This window comes from Jaculus jaculus, chromosome 7, assembly GCF_020740685.1.
Source record: "Jaculus jaculus isolate mJacJac1 chromosome 7, mJacJac1.mat.Y.cur, whole genome shotgun sequence".
Classification (NCBI taxonomy): domain Eukaryota; kingdom Metazoa; phylum Chordata; class Mammalia; order Rodentia; family Dipodidae; genus Jaculus; species Jaculus jaculus.
The window spans coordinates 32,967,315-32,982,707 of NC_059108.1; positions in this window are offsets into that span (position 1 = coordinate 32,967,315).

Below are 15,393 nucleotides of genomic sequence, written 5' to 3' on the forward strand. Positions count from 1 at the left end.
CCACAGCGAATCTCATTGGCTGTTGTATGAATATACAACCTTCACTGGCACCACAGTGAACCTCATGGACTGCACTGGGGAGGCTGCTTTCTTGTTTTTATATAGAAATGAGACTCATTTCAAGCCAGGAGCTTTTGCACAACATGGGTATTCAGATACCAGTAGTTCATTTCTACTTTTTTAAGCTTTCATCACTTCAACAACATCTTTATTTGCACACACACACACCCCACACTAATCCTATTTGACCTAGTTTTACTTCTGCTTTCATGTCTCATGTCACGTGTGATTTTTGAGATCTATTCAAACAAGTATATCTTAAAACATAACTCCATTTGCCATAGCAGTAGCTGACGTCCCCAGGTGAGTATAGCTGTGGCTGGTACAATGGACAGTGTCAACCCCGCACCCTGGAGTGTCATCCTCGGCACGCGGACCATGGAGGTTCTGTGCCGTCCCATGTTGCTCAAGGAAATGAAGGGACCACAGCAGTATTTTAGTTTTCTCCAGTATGTGTGTAGTGATGGTCTTATATACCTATGTACTTCTTTACAAATAGGCTTATTTTTATTGAATGACTTGGCTTCATGCCCTTAATATAAGTATGTTGGCAAATACAGACTTTATACCTAGCCACACATTTAAGAGAATTATTTTAGGAAATATGTTTTTAATAAGTTTTTTCTTCTCTTTGCATTTATAACATAATTCACTTCAAGCACAGAATCCTTTTCTTCCAATACCACAAACTTACAAATGAAAGCTGGTACTGCTGCTTGTCAAAACATAAAACAATTGCTCTTTTATATAAATCACTTTATATGTTAACTTGTTACCAAAAGCCACTTTTTATTTCTTGGCCTTCCTTAAAACGTGTTGTTACAAATATTTACAGCATTTTCATCTGTAAGATGAACACTTTTAACACAGAAAAAGGAAATTTTATGAACAGACCACATAAAACACTAGACAATGTTAGCGGCTTCTAGCTGTGCTGTATTTTTTTTTTTTCCTTCAAAACAGCACTGAAAATGCCAATCAAAGCCTTGTTCCACTCTTCTGGTCACATTTAAACTCCCATTTTCTCCAAGTACTCTTCACCAATGTGAAATAGAAATGTAAAGGCCTGCACTGGGTCTTTCAGAAAAGAGCTTGGGGAAAATGCTTCACAGATGTGTTAAAATCAGAACAGTCAGTCTTTGGTGAGAGCAATGAGGTGACGTTTTGATGCAAAGCTTGATGTGGTCAGCAACCTTTATAATTAGTTTTTGTAAGGATCTGAGCAACAATGAATGAATGATAAGGGGGGGAAAAGGCAATAGCTACGATATTCTTAACGACACCAAAAAGTAACTATTTAAATATTTGTTTTTACAACTATTATAAAGAACAAAATTCTCGTGACAGTGTTAAATAAAGTGAGCTTGCCAGAAGCAGCTCTCAGTTAAGACTGTTATCACCACCAAGGTCATTGGGCCAGACAAATACCCCTGTTTTCTGGAGCACATGCCTCAGGTTGCAAAAAGAAGTAAGCAGACTACCACCATAAAGATTAGAGTAGCTTTGTTCTTGAGCCAGCAAACTGCACTGTGTTACGTGATAAAGGCAAAAGTTCAACTGAAATTCCATTTATATAGTTCTATTTGCTTATATGACTAGTCTGTGGGACAACATTCTTTGAAAACTGTATAGTATATATTTCCTAAAATCCGGAATAGTAAAACTACCTCAGTCTCAAGAAGGTCAATTAAGACTACTGAAGAAGGCACGTGAACTTTGGTCCTGTTTTGATTTCCTCCCTTTAAAATAACCCAAATCAACATTACAGTAATTTTCTGTTTTTTAAACCATTCACAAGTAGCTATTAGGATTTACTCTGAAAAAAAGATTGCAAATACTCTTGTTGCTAACATACCTCTTTAAAAGACAGCTGAGTTACACTTTTAAATTATGTTCAATTATCATAAATTGTTTTTAGCACAGTAATAGATACTTTTAAGTCTGGCAGTTTTATTCCCATTAACAACAGATCAAGATAAAGGAAAGGCTAAGAAAAATGTTTTGCTCATAGTCATACTGTTTTGGGTTTAAAAATAGCAGTACACACTAGGTTTTCTAAAGGATAAAATGGATAGTAGACTTAGTGGACTCATTGGGGGACAAAAGTGTATTTCTAAATTTGTCACTTTTTGTCCAAAAATATTTATTGGAAACCAAAGAGAAATAATATGATAATATACTCAAATATAAACATCACTGCCTGATGACATGGAGACTTGATAGATTCTGAGACTGAACTGAGATTCCAAGAGGCTTAAAAAAAGAAAAAACTTTTTTTTATAGGAGTCTTACATAGTGACGGCTGGGGTTAAATCTGAGTCTTCAGCCTCTCATGCTTGGGTCCTAAAAGCCAAGAATTCTTTAATTTTTAAAAAATTATGCAATTGTATGGGCAAATGCTCATCTTGCTGTATGTGAGTAGATGGAGAATTGAACATGGGTCAAACAGGTTTGATAAACAATCACTTTTAAACATTAAGCCATCTCCCCAGTCCCATTAAGGAAATTCTTTTGAAGACTATTTTCTGATTATATTAAACTCCCTAAATGATTAGCTCTTATTCCTTACATATGTAATGCCTAAAAAGATAACATGAAGTATATACAAAAAAGCCAGGCATCATAGTACACACCTGTAATCCCAACACTTGAGAGGCTGAGGTAGGCGATCACTGTGTGTTCAGCGGCAGCCTGAGACTGCGTAGTGAGTTCTAGGTCAGCCTGTGCTAGAATGAGATACCTTGAAAAAAAAAAGTTACTGTAAGCTATGGTAAATTACAGCAACTTGCATAGTTACATTGTAAATAAAAGTACAGTTTTCTTTTAAAAAACATTTTATTTATTTGAGAAAAGTGTGAAAGAATGGGTGTGCCAGGGCCTTCTGCCACTGCAAATGAACCCCAGACTCATGCACCACTTTGTGTATCTGGGTTTACATGGGTATTGCGGAACTGAACCCAGGCCATCTCCCCAGGTCATAAAAAAGCCTTGTTTTCTATAATTCAAATGAAGCTTTATAATATTGAACTAAGAAAGACAGAAAATATGTTGATTATCCAAGTACTACCCAAGGAAAGATAAGGCATTGCCTGCTATTTGGGGTTGGGAGGTTGAAAGCTAAGGTGTATGGGTGATGTGATTTGTAATTAAAAGGTAGTGCCTGTTCTGTGCTCTTCCAGAGCTGGCCCTAGCAAGGAAGGTTGTGACCGCCCTGCTTTGGGAGGGCCACACTTAGCCGGCCAGATCAACCCTGGCTATTACTGGGGTGACATGTCAGGCTGATCGCCCTCATGGCTTCTTCCTTTTCTTTAAATCTGCCAGCCCATAGTTCAGAGGTGCAAAGCAACACTGGATTCGCTTCATTTCTTCCCGGGACCTTTGCCTGTGGCCCAAAGCTGTACTGGAGATAAGAAGGAGTAAGGCTCACCTGGAAGAGTGTGCAGCTGGGGGAATGAATCAGCTATGCCATTCCATTCTCAACAGTTACTTTTTAAAAGCCAGACTTTACCTCAGAAGTCTTTTCAAGGAGGAAGATGTTGCTGTCTTGTTGAGTGTTTCTCCTTTAGGGCACACTGATCCAAGTTGGCATTGCTGCCATAGCCAGGCTGTGCCCTTGTAGCAAAGCTGCCTGTGGATGCTCTGAGGTTGAAGTCATTTTACCTGATCCTTGGTTTCTCTGGCTTCAGAACCAAAATACTGTTGGAAGTTTCTCTGGTGTGTGGTATTCGTGACACTTCTTGCATTGTGGTACAAACTTGAATGTGTGTTCTGTCTCAAGTAGTGACCACATTCAAGTTACTAGCCTCAGTCACTTCATAATTTAAAATGAGAAAGTGATTCTGCCAAATTTGTTGTGGAGTTTGCATTAATGCCTAATTGATGCTCAATTTAGAGGAAGGCAGATGGGAAGTCTTACATCTTCAGACATCTACATATGTCCAGCTGAATTTGAGCCTGTCAGTTGCAGTTTGGTACTTCCTTCCTAATTTTAAATTAATAATAAATACATCATGGTATAAATATGGAAGCAGTTTTTTTTTTTAATTTATTTATTTATTTATTTGAGAGCGACAGACACAGAGAGAAAGACAGATAGAGGGAGAGAGAGAGAATGGGCACGCCAGGGCTTCCAGCCTCTGCAAACGAACTCCAGATGCATGCGCCCCCTTGTGCATCTGGCTAACATGGGACCTGGGGAACCGAGCCTCGAACCAGGGTCCATAGGCTTCACAGGCAAGCGCTTAACCGCTAAGCCATCTCTCCAGCCCTGTTTTGTTTTGTTTTGTTTTTTACTTTTTTGGTTTTTTTGAGGTAGGGGGAGTCTTCCTCTAGCTCAGGCTGACCTGAAATCCATAATGTAATCTCAGGGTGACCTCAAACTCATGGGGCTCTTCCTGCCTCTGCCTCCCAAGTGCTGGGATTAAAGGCATGTGCCACCATGCCGGCCTGGGAAGCAATTTTTTTGAAGACCTGATTTCATCAAAAGAACTAAAAAAATAATAATGATAAAAACCTGAAAATTTAAGAGAAAGTTACTCTCCAAATTATTTACTGGAGGAGGATCAAAACATACTTGCCGAGTGGGTTATAGAAAAACAGGGTCGCTGTTATTCACATGAATAAAATGTTTAGGCGGAGAGAGGTGACACTGGCTGAGGAAGACAGGCTGCAAGCACAAGCCACTTGGTCACCGCACTTCCCACGCCTTGCCACAAGATGGCAGAGTCTCCATTTGAAAGTTTTGTTCCGGAGTGGTGTATATTGATTTTCTGCTACAATCAACTGGTCCATTTAGTAAGTTGAAAAACGTTGCTAATGGGTTCTTCTGGGCTGAAAACTTTTAGTTAAACTATAATTTGTGGTACTAACTCAGGTTCTCTATAGGTAAAAGAATTGTGTCACTAATTCCCAAACTTTGTGTCCAGGAAATGCTGTAGAGTGTGTTTAGTTACTTGTATTTTTTTTCTAGACAAAAGTAGGGAGGAACTGACTATTAGAACCAGAATAATTTTTATTTTAGCTGGATGTAGAATTTGTTAATATATACAATAGAAGGAGGGAAGGTAGTGTTTAAGGAAATCATTTTGTTGTTTAAGTCCCTAATCCCTTTGGTCTTGGAGTGAATTTTAGAAGCAGTGACATTAGCGTGACAGCTGACAACCAGCCACATTTTTCTGGGCCAGAATGTCTGCCATCCCTCTCTGGCCTTAAAGTCTACATTAATCCAGGGAGCTGAACAGTCACTCAGAGTGGGCATTAAGGATGAAATGTGTTTGCTTTTCCTGTGCTGCAAGATCATTATGGTCTAAACAGTATCCCTTTGTAAATTACCTGCATGAACATGTGTGGTATAGTGTGCATATGTGTGCAGATGCAGCCCTGTGCAGTACTTGCAGAGGCCACAGGAGAACATCAGGTGTCCCCTGACCATCACTAGTCTGGTGTTTCCATGAGACAGACTCACTGGTTCCGAAGTTGGCTTTTCCCTTTCCCCCCACAGCAATTCTCCAGTCTTTGCTCCCCACAGGATTGTGGTTACAGACGTGTGTGGCTATCCCCAGATGTTTGTTGTGGGTACTAAGAATCAAACTCAAGGGGTCTTGGGCCCTCATGCTTTTGCAGGAAGCATTCTTACTTGCTGAACCATATCTCCAGCCTGCCTTTATATCTTTTTTGAGGCAGGCAGTTTTACTATATAGCTCAGGCTGGCCATGAACTCAGGGTCCTCCTCTGTCAGCCTCTTTTTTTTAATATTTTATTTTTACTTATTTGTTTACTTGACAGAGGAAGAGAGAGAGAGAGAGATTGGGCGTGCCAGGGCCTCCAGCCACTGCAAACAAACTCCAGACGCGTGCACCCCTTGTACATCTGGCTAATGTGGGTCCTGGAGAATTGAACCTGGGTCCTTTGACTTTTCAGACAAATGCCTTAACCACTTGGCCATCCCTCCAGCCCCTGTGTCAGCCTCTTGAATGTCAGGACTACGCGCCTGGCCGTGATATTTCTTAGGAGGTACATATAGCACACTTCATAGAAATTCTGTTTTAATGCTTTTTCCTCATATCTAATAAACACTCCACAGAAACATATATTCTTAAATTTTATTGGCAGCTTTCATAAGCATGGGCAATAAGTCATGATAATTCCCACCCTCCCATCTCCATGGTTCTCTCAAGCCCACCCTCCGTTCAGTCCCTTCTTTCCAACTGGCCTCTCTTCTGTTTTGTTGTCATCTTTCTTTGCTCCTATTATGAAGGTCTTGTGTAGGTAGTGTCAGGCACTGAGAGGTCATAAAAATCCAGGCCAGTTGTCTGGAAGATTGCACTGTAAGCAGTCTTCCCCTTTGGCTCTTACATTCTTTCCACCACCTCTTCTGCCTTGGAGGGTTTAATAGAAATGTCTTAGTGCTGAGCACTCCACTGTCACTTCTCGGCACTGTGGTGACTTAGTGTGACCTAGTGGTCACTGCCATCTAAAAAGAGCTTCTGTAACCAAAAGGTAGAATAGCATTAATATATGGTAATAAACATTAAAAAGTGCTTAGAGGACAGTTTTATGAACATAACATATGAATTTAGCCAGAAAACAGGAGGCATTACTTCTCTAGGGCTTATGACCTCCCCAGCCATAGGCTTTTGACTAGGTTTTCAGTACCAAGCGTGTATTCCCTCCAGTAGAATGGGCCTTAAATCTAATGGGAAAGCAGAAGTTTTTCCCCATAACAAGCATGCCATTATTGCACCAGTTGGCACGTGCTTGCAGGGTCCACTGCTGGTTCAAAACATGATTCCTCTCTCCCAAAGTCTTTGCAGCAATATCTTTTTAAAATCTATTTTTATTCATTTATTTTCAAGCAGAGAGACAGATAGACAGACAGACAGAGAATGGCACATCAGGGCTTTCAGCCACTGAAATGAACTCCAGATGCATGTGTCATTTTGTGCATCTGGCTTTATGTGGGTACTGAGGAATTGAACCCAGGTCATTAGGCTTTGCAGGCAGGTGTCTTAATCATTGAGCCATCTCTCCAACCCAGCATAGCTCTTTCCAGCTTTCTGACAGCTAGTCAACAGGGAGGTTTCCAGCTCAACTCTAGCTTGATTTCTCAGCCCAAGCACGTGTAGTCTTCAGCAATAGGGTCTTACCATCTAGTTCTGGTGGGCAACCAAGTACTTTGGCAATGGCCTGTAATGTCTTAGGTCCCTCAGGTACCTTCCTGGCCAACAAATTGCTGGAAGGTATCCCGCCCCTTGTAGTGAAATTTTTCTATTATCAATCTATGGCTTCTGAGATTATTTAATGTCCATAGGATACTTTTGCACAAATCTTTCTTATTTTTTTGTTTATTTTTATTTATTTGAGAAGGACAGACATAGAGAGAAAAAGCAGATAGCGAGAGAGAGAGAGACTGAGAATGAGCACGCCAGGGCCTCAAGCCATTGCAAACGAACCCTTGTGCATCTGACTAACATGGGTCCTGGGGAGTCGAGCCTTGAACTGGGGCCCTTAGGCTTCACAGACAAGCGCTTAACTGCAAAGCCACCTCTCCAGCTCTATTTTTTTTTTATTTTTAATTGTTTTTTGTTTATTTTTATTAAAGAGTAACACACAGAGAGAGACACACAGAGAAAGAGAGAATGGGTGCACCAGGGCCTCCAGCCACTACAAATGAACTCCAGATGCATATGTCACCTTAAACATCTAGCTTACATGTGTACTGGGGAATTGAGCCTCGAACCAGGGTCTTTAGGCTTCGCAGGCAAGCGATTAACAGATAAGCCATCTCTCCAGCCCTCTTTTATTTTCTAAAATAGTTTTATTTGTTTATTTGTAAGCAGAGAGAGATATAGGGAGAGGAGAAAGAGAAAATAGGTGTGTCAGGGCCTCTAGCCACTGCAAACAAACTCCAGATGCATGTGCCATTTTTGTGCATCCAGCATTATGAAGGTACTAGGATACTGAGCCCAGGTCACTAGGCTTTACAGGCAAGTACCTTAAGTACTGAGCCACCTTTCCAGCCTTCCCTCCTTCTCCCCCTCTCTCTCCCTCTCTCTCTCCCTCTCTCTCTCTCTCTCTCTCTCTCTCTCTCTCTCTTTCCCCATCTCTTTTTACACACACATATATATTATTGGCTAGCAAAGAAGTAGGTTTCCATATGGCTTATTCATTACATCTTGATTATTTTCTTCTTTTTGGTTTTTCATGGTAGGTTCTCACTTTAGCCTCAAGCTAAAGTAACTCACCTGTAACTCACTCTCTAGTCTCACGCTGGCCTCAAACTCATGCCAGTCCTCCTACCCGTGCCTCCTGAGTGCTAAAATTCAAGTTGTGTGCCACCATGCCCAGCACATCTTAAATTTTGCTTAACCCTCCTCCCACCTTTCCTTTATCCCATCTCGTCCTTTGATCCCAGTCAGTTCCACCCCCAGTAATATGTTCCTCTACGTACAGAGCTACCATACCCTCCCCTTAAGCCCTGCCCTCTCCTCCCTCCCTTTAGCTCCTTTCTTTAGGTCCTTTTTCTAGCTTCCTGGCCTCTGCTACTGACTTCTACTCCAACTCACATAGAATTCTAACCATTTGTAGCGAGGATCCACGCAGGAGAGAGAACAGTGTGGTCTAGACTTTCTGGGCCTAGGTTACGTCACTTAATATAATCCTTACCAGATCCACCCATTTCCTTGCAGAAATTTTTATTTTTAGCTGGGCATGGTGGCGTATGCCTCGAATCCCAGCAATCAGGATGTGGAAGTAGGGAGACCACTGTAAGTTCAAGGCCAGCCTGGGCTAGGGTCAAACTCTACCCAAGCTGAGACAGGGCTCATGGAAGAGGCCACCTCCCCACTCAGGATTGAGACCCAGAGCCAGAGAGGCTCACTTGTCCTGGGGTACAGAGAAGTTCCTGGGGCACTGCACAGGTGGACCTAGCTAGGGATCTGCTGCCCTCTGGAGTACCAGGAAAGCTGTTCATAAAAGGGCTCACAGGAGAACCACCAGGAAGCTGCCTGAGACGTCTGCGGGGTGCCAAGGAAGCCCCTGTTGCCGTGGTCAGGCACATACTGCAGGACTGGAGCTGATTATGCAGTAGCCCAAGGCTATGGAATTGACACGTGCTTCAGAAACTTGGTGAGAAGAACATTCCAGAACCGGGAAGAGGAGAAGTTCCTGATTCCTCCAGCACCTTGTGTTGCCAGTGGGTAGAGTAGAAAGATGCAAAACGTTCAACTGTTGGCATGGGCACAGACAGCGAAGGTGATGGGAAGAGTCCACCTCACCATGGTGCATGTAGATGACTGTTGTCATTGTGAGGCCCAGGCTGGCCAGACCCTTGGTCACCTTTGTCTTGTTCTCCATTCCCTCCCAGCACTGCCATGAACATCTTTCTTGGCCACGAACACCACCATCCTCTTTTATAAACAACCTTTCTGAACCTTTGCTTGTAACTGCCTAGAACAGATTCCTGTGTATGAATCAAGTTTAAAATCATGAAGCTGTGTAGTCTTGAGGGATGAACACTAGGAAGATAAGCTTGCTGATTTTATAAAGAGAGGAGTCTAAAATAAGACTCATGGACCTAGAGAGATGTCTCAGTGGTTAAAGGCACTTGTTTGCAAAGGATGATGGCCCAGGTTTGATGTCCCCACACCCATTTCAAGCCACATGCACAAGTGGCTCATGCATCTGAAGTTCATTTGCAGTGGCAGGAGGCCCTGGCCTGCCCGTTCCCGTTCTCTCTCTCTCTTCTTACAAATTAATAAATATAATATTTTACAAAATAAAATAAGAATTGTTTCAAAGCACTTCCTGAAGCCAAATGACATTGGAGCAAATTGTGTATATTATAACAAAAGGCTAGCTCAGAAAGCACAAAGACTTCTGACCATCTTCTATCACTGTGACCTGGGACATATTTCCTAGTGGAAATAACTATCTCAGACAGACAAAGATAAAATGAGACATGAATTTATCTCTAGTCCTTCCCAAAGCTCCACTAACACTTGAAAAAAGGAGTTCTTAAGACTCCAGAAGGAAAATGTACCCCTCACAGAAGGGAAGTTGTTTTGAAAAGTTAACAAGTGGTCGCAGAAAACCACCGGCCCCGTGGAAGTCAGGAAGTCGTCGGTCCCCAGGCCAGAACTCCAGAGCAGCCTAAGGAGCTGAGACAGCACTGCCCTTGAGATCAGGAAATAAAGCCACCTTCTCCCGTCATCACTGCGGATCATTGCATCAGAAGTTGCAGTGAAGAACTAGGAAAGGAAAAGGAATCCAACTGAACTGAAAAGGAATACGTAAAATGAAATGACCCTATATACAGAAAATATCAAAGAATCCACAAATCATCCCCCCCTCCACAGCCATCATAGGTAGGGGTTTGTAAAGAATATAAGAACCAGAAGAGGGATGCCAGGAAATGCTGGCTCCTGGATATGACCCGACCATGGCCAGCATGAACTCAATAGCTGCGCTCATCCACAGAAGACTGAGTCCAGCGGTATCCATCATGGAAGAGGAGGGGCTCATGAAGCCTCACTCTGAAGGATCCAACTGGGAAGTGCCTCAAACTCCATAAATAGCATGCTATCCATGCTCATGAAAGCAACTCTAATTAAACTCAGGGTCACAAGAACAAGATGGAGGAGCAGCTGGGAATGGTAGCTAATATCTTTTGTTTATTTTTTGCAAGGTAGGGTCTCACTCTAGCTCAGTCTGACCTAGAAATCACTCTGTAGTCTCAGGGTGGCCTCGAACTCATGGCAATCCTTCTTACCTCTGCCTCCCGAGTGCTGGGATTAAAGGCACCGCCACCACTCCCGGCGGTAGCTAATGCCTTAAACCACTGCACTCCGGAGGCTGAGGAAGGAAGATTGCTGTGAGTTTGAAGCCATGCTGGACTACAGCGTGCTAGGTCAGCGTGAGTTCGTGTGAGACCCTACCTCAAAAGCAACAACAGAAAAAAGATGGAGGGGATCAGTTGGGAGGAAGAAGGGATACAGCAAAGTGTGAGGATGATGAGGATGTGACCTCATTACACTTTAAACATGCAAAAAAGTTTAAAAAATTAAATGAAAAAAAGTCCCACAGCACTAAGTGAGACACCTCTATCACACTCTCCAAGGGTCAGGGACCATTGCAGAAGAGGGGGTGGGAAGACTGTAAGCGCCAAAGGAGGGGAATGTGCTTACAGTGCTGTCAGCCAGACACAAAGTGGCCTTGACACTCACGGATTCACAGTGGTTGGCACTACCTACAGAAGACCTGCGCAACAGGAGGGGAAATGGATGACATCATAATAGGAAAGTGACTGATTGGAAAGAAGAAAGGGTTCATTGAAGGAGAAGATAGAAGAGGGAGACAAGGGAGGGGATTGTGGTCAAGGTAGGTTATGTATACGTGTGGAGGTTATCAATAAAATGTTTAAAAAAAAACAGGCTGGCAAGCTGGCTCAAGTTTCTTCAAGTGCTGAACCATCTCGGGGTATATATTCAGGAGTCTTGGGGTATATGCCCAGGAGTGTAGCTGGGTCATGTAGTTGATCTATGTTTGGCATTTTGAGACTCCGCGCTGATTTCCATGTGGCTGCCCCAGTTTGCACTCCAACAAGAAATACATCAGGACTCCCTCTTCCCACAACATCTGTTGCCATTGGCATATAGGAAGGCTATAGATTTTTGCATGTTAATTTTTTTTTCCAAGATACCACTTTAATTCCTTTCAACGTAAGCACACACCTCAAAGATGAACCTAGCAACAAGTTTCCCACCACAACCAAGGGGCATGAAACTTGAAGAACTATCCAGTGTTGAAGGATTTCTATGAATGCATCACATTTTCTTTTTTTTTTAATTTTTATTAACATTTTCCATGATTATAAAATATATCCCATGGTAATTCCCTCCCTCCCCACCCCCACACTTTCCCATTTGAAATTCCATTCTCCATCATATTACCTCCCCATTACAATCATGGTAATTATATATATACAATATCAACCTATTAAGTATCCTCCTCCCTTCCTTTCTCCACCCTTTATGTCTCCTTTTCAACTTACTGGCCTCTGCTACTAAGTATTTTCATTCTCACGTAGAAGCCCAGTCATCTGTAGCTAGGATCCACATATGAGAGAGAACATGTGGTGCTTGGCTTTCTGGGCCTGGGTTACCTCACTTAGTATAATACTTTCCAGGTCCATCCATTTTTCTGCAAATTTCATAACTTCATTTTTCTTTACCGCTGAGTAGAACTCCATTGTATAAATGTGCCACATCTTCATTATCCACTCATCTGTTGAGGGACATCTAGGCTGGTTCCATTTCCCAGCTATTATAAATTGAGCAGCAATAAACATGGTTGAGCATGTACTTCTAAGGAAATGAGATGAGTCCTTTGGATATATGCCTAGGAGTTGCATGTTAATTTTGTATGCCACCTGCCATTTTGCTTCAAGAGTTCATCAGCTTTAGGAGTTTTCCATTGGAACTTTTAGGGTCCCTCATGTATGACATCATACCAGCTGGGCTGGAGAGATGGTGTGGTAGGTAGAGGGCTTGCTATGCAAGGGTTAGGACCTGCATTCAGATCTCAAGGACTCACAGAAAGCCAGGTGCAGTTAGTGTACCTCTAATCCCGGGATCCCTACATTGAGATAAGAAGTGGAGCCAGGAACATCCTCAGAAGGTCATGGGCTAATGAGCATCATGTACACAGCGGGGAAGCACAAGAGAACCCCTTGAGTGCACACCTGCACTCACCCCACACACACCTGAAGGGTCCGCTGACATCCACACACATGTCATAGCATGTGCACACCTGCACTCAGCACACACACCTGAAGATGTCCACTGATACCCACACACATGCATGCACGCCTGCCCTCACTCTCATCCGCCCCTGAGGTTGTTCACTAACATCCACACGCATGTCATACCATGTGCACATCTGCACTCACCCCTCACATGCAAGTAATAAAACCCTATCATCTGCAAATAGGATAGTTCCTTTCGTATTTGTATTCCTTTTTCCCCCTTCTCATATCTCACTGCTCTAGCTTAGACTTCAGGTGCATTTGTAGCATTTATTGTGGTGACATATGTTCTCTTCATCTCTAGTCTCTGCAAGGCTTTTATCTGAAGGGATGTTTTTTTTCTTTTTGTCAAGACCTCTGTGTCTACTGAGCTGATCATGCAGTGACTGTACTGAGTCAACTTATACAATGAATGGCATCTCTTGGTTTATGTGTAGTGACCCATCCTTGCATCTCTGGAATAAAGCCAAGTTGGTGATGCCAAATAAACTTTTTTAACGTGTTACCAAATTTGCTTTGCAAGTATTTCATGAGAAGTTTTGCATCTTTTTCATCAGGGAGATTTCCCTCTAATTTTACTTGTGCCTTCCTGTGGTCTTGATATGAGAGCAATGCTGGCTTCATAAACATTCACTTAGAAGCCTCCTTCCTCTTCTATGTTGTGGATGTTTTTGAGAAACATCGCTTCTAGTTCTTGAAAGGTCTGGCAGAAGTTTGCAGTGAATTCATTTGGACCTAGGCTTCTTTTTTTAAATTTTATTTATTTATTTGAAAGCGACAGACACAGAGAGAAAGACAGATAGAGAGAGAGAGAGAGAGAATGGGCGCGCCAGGGCTTCCAGCCTCTGCAAACGAACTCCAGACGCGTGCGCCCCCTTGTGCATCTGGCTAACATGGGACCTGGAACCGAGCCTTGAACCGGGGTCCGTAGGCTTCACAGGCAAGCGCTTAACCGCTAAGCCATCTCTCCAGCCCTGGACCTAGGCTTCTTTTGCTTGGGACATTTATTTAACCCTCCTATCTTTGTGTGTTATAGATCTGTTCAATTTATTGATTTGATATTGGTTTAAGTTTAGTAGGTCATGTGCATCTCAACCATTTATTTCAGATTTTACAATTCAGTGAAACAGGTCTTTAAGGTTTGTCCTAGTTTCCTGATATTCACTGTTCTTTACTGAAATGTTTCCCTTTTTAGCTCTAATCATCATCATCTCCTCCTCTTCCTCCTCCTCCATCTCCTTCTTCTTTTTGAGGTAGGGTCTCACTCTTGCTGAAACTGATTTGGAATTCACTCTGACCTGGAATTCACTACAATCCTCCTACCTCTGCTTCCTGAGTGCTGGAATTAAAAGCAGGTGCCACCATGCCTAACTGTTATTTAGTGTTTTAAGTATATTATGGCATGTTTAACTTCTTTTCTGATCCTATCTATTTGATACTTTCTATGCCTCTTGTACCTGGATGGGCATCTCTACCTTTGAGAAATTTTCTTTCATGATTTTATTGAAAATACTATTTATCTGTTTAGCATGGAATTCTTCTGTGTCCATAATTCATAGATGTGATCTTCTCATGGTCTCCAAGGATCTCTCATGTTCTGTCCCATTTTCAAAAGTTATCATTGTCATTGATGTTTAAATTCCTTTACCTTGTCTTCAAGTCCTGACATTCTGCCCTCCACGTAATCCAGGGTACTGGTGAAACTTTCCGTTGAATTTTTTATTTGATGTATTAAAATTTTCATTTCCACCTTCATTTCAATTTGTTTTTCTTCAGTATTTCTATCTCTTTATTTAATGCTATTTTCATATCTTGAATTGACTTTCTTATTTCATTCAGCTGGTTGTGTTGTCTTAGAATTAATTTTCAAGTTTATTTGTATCTTCTTTGACTTATTCAAACATATTTATGTGTAATTATCTTTTTCATTGTTTGTCTGGAATTTCATAGATGTCACACTAATGGAGACCATTGCTGTGGGACTGTTAAGTTTGGAGACCTGTTATCTTGATTTTTCATGTTTCTTGTGTCTTTTGTATAGGAACTTCACATCTTCATTGTCTGAGTTACTTTGTTGGTTGAGATTAAAAAAAAAAAAAAACACCAGTTTACCTTTTTTCTTTCAATAGAGGTATTTGCATTGATCAGAAGGGACTGGGTTATAGTAGGTTGAAGTGGCATTTTCCTCTGTTATATTAGAGTTTGAGAGAACAGATTTTATCTCTAGTTCTATCTTTAGAATTGAGTACTGTCTACAACTAGTCACTATTCAGGGTAAACCCACTATGAAAATAGAGTCACAGTTCACTACATACAATCAATGATTTTTTAATTTTTTTAAATACTTTTATTTATTCGCAAAGGGAAAGAAAGAATGGGTGCATCAGGGCCCCTTACCACTGCAAACTAACTCTAGATGCATGTGCCACTTTGTGCAGCTGGCTTTATGTGGGTACTGGGGAATCAAATCCAGGTGTCAGGCTTTGCAAGCAAGTGCTTTTAAACTCTTAGCTATCTCTCCAGCCCCAATC